The following is a 5102-nucleotide window of genomic DNA, read 5'->3' as shown; positions in this document are numbered from 1 at the left end:
TTGTTTCAAACCTTCCATAATCAAGTTCCATCCTGCCAAGGAGAGTAGTGAATGCAGAAAAGACATGCAAACTGGACAAGAGAAAGACTTCATAGATGACATGGTTGTCTAGGTAGGAAACTCATAAGAAATCTACCAAAATGATACTAGAAGTGATTTTAGCATAGGATAGGAGATCAATATATAAAAATCTGTTGAGCCAGGCATGGTGATTCACGCCTGTAATCCTAACACTTTGGGAGGCCAAGGTAGGATTGCTTGAGCCCAGGAGTTCAAGACTGCCTAGGCAACAAAGCGAGACCCTGTTCCTCTGAAGAAATTAAACTAAGGCCAGGTATGGTGTTTCATGCCTGTAATCCCAGCACTTTGGGAGGCCGAGGTGGGTGGATCACCTAAGGGTCAGGAGTTCCAGACCAGCCTGGCCAACATAGCAAAACCCCATCTCTACTAAAAATATAAAAATTAGCCAGGCGTGGCCGGGCGCGGTGGCTCAAGCCTGTAATCCCAGCACTTTGGGAGGCCGAGACGGGTGGATCACGAGGTCAGGAGATCGAGACCATCCTGGCTAACATGGTGAAACCCCGTCTCTACTAAAAAATAACAAAAAACTAGCCGGGCGATGTGGCGGACGCCTGTAGTCCCAGCTACTCGGGAGGCTGAGGCAGGAGAATGGCGTGAACCCGGGAGGCGGAGCTTGCAGTGAGCTGAGATCTGGCCACTGCACTCCAGCCTGGGCGACAGAGCGAGACTCCGTCTCAAAAAAAAAAAAAAAAAAAAAATTAGCCAGGCGTGATGGCAGGCACCTGTAATCTCAGCTACTCGGGAGGCTGAGGCAGGAGAATAACTTGAACCCGGGAGGCGGAGGTTGCAGCGAGCTGATTGTGCCACTGCACTCCAGACTGGGCAACAGAAGGAGACACCGTCTCAAAAAAAAAAAAAAAAAAAAAAAAAGCCAGGCATGGTGGCACATGCCTGTAGGCCAGCTACCTGGGAGGCTGAGGTGGGCGGTTGCATGAGCTCAGGTGTTCAAGGCTGCGGTGAGCCATAATCATTCCACTGCACCCCAACTTGGGACACAGAGCAAGACCCTGTCTATAAAAATAAAAAAAAGAATGAAAGAAAGAAAAGCAGTAGTTGCCTGGGGCCAGGAGTCAGAGTGGGGAGTGACTGCAGAGAGGCAAGAAGGAGCTTTTGAGGGCAATGGAAGTGTTGGAAAATGATCAGGTGGTACCAGCTGTGTGTGCGTGTGTGTGTGTGTGTGTGTGTGTGTGTTTTCTTTTTTTTTTTTTTTTTTTTTGAGACGAAGTCTCACTCTGTTGCAGACTGGAGTGCAGTGGCGTGATCTTGGCTCACTGAAACCTCTGCCTCCTGGGTTCAAGCAATTCTCCTGCCTCAGCCTCCTGAGTAGCTGGGATTACAGGCACTCACCACCATGCCCGGCTAATTTTTTGTTTTTGTTTTCCAACAAGTCTCACTTTGTTGCCCAGGCTGGAGTGCAATGGCGCAATCTTGGCTCACTGCAAACTCACCTGGTGGGCCCATGTTCCAGCTTTCATTTTATTTATTACATTTTATTTGGTGGGTTTTTTTTTGTTTGTTTTTTGTTTTGTTTGTTTTTGTTTTTGAGGCAGAGTCTGGCTCTGTCTCCCAGGCTGGAGTGCAGTGGCAGAATCTCGGCTCACTGCAAGCTCCGCCTCCTGGGTTCACACCATTCTCCTGTCCCAGCCTCCCAAGTAGCTGGGACTACAGGCGCCTGCCAACACACCCGGCTAATTTTTTTGTATTTTTAGTAGAGATGGGGTTTCACCATGTTAGCTAGGATGGTCTCAATCTCCTGACCTCGTGATTCGCCCGTCTTGTCCTCCCAAAGTGCTGGGATTACAGGCGAGCCACCGCTCCCGGCCTGTTTTTTTTTTTTTTTTTTTTTTGAGACAGAGTCTTGCTCTGTTGCCTAGACTGGAGTGCAGTGGCACAATCTTGGCTCACTGCAACCTCTGCCTCCCAGATTCAAGCAGTCCTCCCGCCTCAGCCTCCCAAGAAGCTGGGATTACAAGTATGTGTCACCACGCCCAGCTAATTTTTGTATTTTTAGTAGAGACAGGGTTTCACCATGTTGGCCAGGCTGGTCTTGAACTCCTGATTTCAAGGGATCCGCCTACCTCCACCTCCAAAAGTGCGGGGATTACAGGCATGAGCCACCACACCTGCCTTATTTTATTTTATTTTATTTTATTTTATTTTATATTTTATTATTTGAGACAGGGTCTGGCTCTGTTGCCCGGGCTGGAGTGCAGTGGTACAAGCTCAGCTCACTGCACCCTTGACCTTCCAGGATCAAGCGATCCTCCCAAATCAGCCTCCCAAGCAGCTGAGACTACAGGCGGGTGCCACCATGCCTGGCTAACTGCTAATTTTTGTATTTTTTATAGAGACGGGGGCGGGGGGGTCTCACCATATCGCCCAGGCTGGTCTTGAACGCCTGCCTCAGCCTCCCAAAGCTCTGGGATTACAGGTGTGAGGCATCACACCCGGCCCTTCTTTATTTTATAGATAAGGAAAACAAGCTCTGGAAGTGGAGGCCGTACAGGGCTCTCCGGGTTAAAGGGAGGCCAGGGCCGTGGTGCAAGCACCAGGCTTCTACTCCTGCACCCTGGCACCTCCCAAATGGCCAAGGGCTAGGCAGGGTCTGGGAAGTGGAATGGACGTCCTAGGCTCAGCTCTGCTTCCAGGGAAGGGGTTCAGGAGGAGCAGATAGGCCCAGTCTTGAGTTTAAGGCCACCAACGTGTGTGTGTTTTGCTTAGGTTTGTATCCCAAATACTCATAACAGTGTCTGGCACATGGCAGGCACACAAATCTTTGCCAACAAATAACAAATTAACCTAAGCACTTCATGGTTTATACTTTCACTTACAGCTTCTAATTTTTTTTATTTTTATTTTTTTGAGACTGAGCCTCGTTCTGTCACCCAGGCTGGAGAGTGCAGTGGCACCATCTTGGCTCACCACAACCTCCACCCTTCCAAGTTCAAACAATTCTTGTGCCTCAGCCTCCTGAGTAGCTAGGACCACAGGCACACATCACCACACCTGGCTAATTTTCTCGCTTTTATAAGCTATTTATTTTGGAGATTTCCAGAACAAGCAAAATAGAAGAAGATAGATAATAACAAATGTTGGCAAGAATGTGGAAAATTGGAACTCTCACAGGTACACTGCTGGTAGGAATGTAAAATGATACTGTTCTGGAAAACAGTCTGGCTGTTCTTCAAAATGTTAAACACAGCATTGCCATACGATCCAGCGATTCCACTCCTGGGGATTTACTCAAGATGAATGGATAAACAAAATGTGATCTATGCATATAATGGAATATTATTCAGCCTTAAAAAGGAAGAAAATTCTGACACATGCTACAACATGGATGAACCTTAAAGACATTGTACTAAGTGAAATAAGCCAGTCACAGAAGGACACACACTGTATGATTCCACTTACCTCAGGTACCTCGAGTAGGCAAATTCAGAGAGATTCAGGAAATAGAATGCTGGTTGCCAGAAGCTTGGGGAGGAGGGAAGGGAGAGTTGGCATTTAATGGGAACAGTTTTCATTTGGGAAGATGAAAAAGTTCTGAAGATGGATGGTGATGATGGTTGTACAACAATGTGAATATCTCCACCACTGAACTGCAGACTTAAAAATTGTTAAAATGATAAACTTCATGTTATGTATATTTTATGTATGTATGTATGTATGTATTTATTTATTTTTGGAGAGTCTCACTCTGTCACCCAGGCTAGAGTGCAGTGGCGCGACTTTGGCTCACTGCAACCTCCACCTCCAGGGTTCAAGTTATTCTCCTGCCTCAGCCTCCCGAGTAGCTCGGATTACAAGCACTGCCACCACGCCTGGCTAATTTTTTGTATTTTTAGTAGAGATGGGATTTCTCCATGTTGCCCAGGCTGGTCTCGAACTCCTGACCAGCTGAGGTCAGAAGGCTGAGGCAGGAGAATAGCTTGAACCTGGGAGGCAGAGGTTGCAGTGAACTGAGATCGTGCCATTGCGTTCCAGCGTGGGCAACAAGAGCGAAACTGTCTCAAAAACAAACACACACACACACACACACACAAAAAAAAAAAAAAAAAGACAGAGAAATCATTCCAGGCAGAGGAGCTCTGGCGTGTGAGGTCTTAGAAAGAGACGTCTGTCAGGTTTTTTTTTCTTTTTCTTTTTTCTGTTTTTTGAGACAGAGTCTTGCTCTGTGCCCAGGCTAGAGTGCAGTGGTATAATATCGGCTCACTGCAACCTCTGCCTCTCGGGTTCAAGTGATTCTCCTGCCTCAGCTTCTTGAGTAGCTGGGATTACAGGCACCAGCCACCATGCCCAGCTAACTTTTGTATTTTAGTAGAGATGGGGTTTCACCATGTTGGCCAGGCTGGTCTCGAACTCCTGACCTCGTGATTTGCCCACCTCAGCCTCCCAAAGCGCTGGGATTACAGGTGTGAGCCACCACACCCGGCCTGTCACATAAAACTGACCATTGTAAACCATTTTTAAGTGTATAATCCAGTGCATTAACTACCTTCACAATGTTATGCAACTATCATTACTATTTCCAAAACTTTTTCATGTCCCCAACAACTCTGTGCCCGGTAAGCCATCAATTGCCTGAGATGGTCTCCATGTCCCCTTGCACCAGGCTAAATCCTTCCACTCTTCCACTAGCTGGCCCCAGGTAATCCCTTCCATTATCTGGTCTCAGAAAATATTTTCCTGACATAACGTAAGCCCTGCATACACTCTCCTTGCATCCTCTACCTTTCTTTGTAGCATTACGCAGCTGTAATGAAGTGACCATTCGTTTCAGGTCAGTCTTCCCGTCTCTCCGCTGCCTGTCAGCCCAGGAGGGAAGGCGTGAGTGTTCACCGCTAAATTGGTGCATGTGGCAAACACCTGATACGTATTTGTGGCCTGAGTGCAGAAGTGGTATGTACAACTGATGTTTTCCCCCTTCCTGTGGGGATGACAATTTGTTTAAATAATTCCGTACAATTAAGGAAGCTTTTGTTCCCTTTGCTAAGCCTTCAAGATCTGCTCAAGACTTT

The 5102-nt window shown here is 47.2% G+C and overlaps 1 long non-coding RNA gene across 1 annotated transcript; it reads left to right on the top strand.

The window, feature by feature from the left end:
- On the top strand, window positions 1-3147 carry LOC141407334 (uncharacterized). Its single transcript, XR_012416150.1, has 2 exons — window positions 1-112; window positions 2947-3147. It is a non-coding gene; the product is annotated as an uncharacterized lncRNA (long non-coding RNA).
- Window positions 3148-5102: the final 1955 nt, after the last annotated feature.

Source organism: Macaca fascicularis, chromosome 7, assembly GCF_037993035.2.
Source record: "Macaca fascicularis isolate 582-1 chromosome 7, T2T-MFA8v1.1".
Classification (NCBI taxonomy): domain Eukaryota; kingdom Metazoa; phylum Chordata; class Mammalia; order Primates; family Cercopithecidae; genus Macaca; species Macaca fascicularis.
The sequence above is the reverse complement of the archived record's forward strand: the minus strand, read 5'-3'. Positions and strand labels throughout refer to the sequence as shown.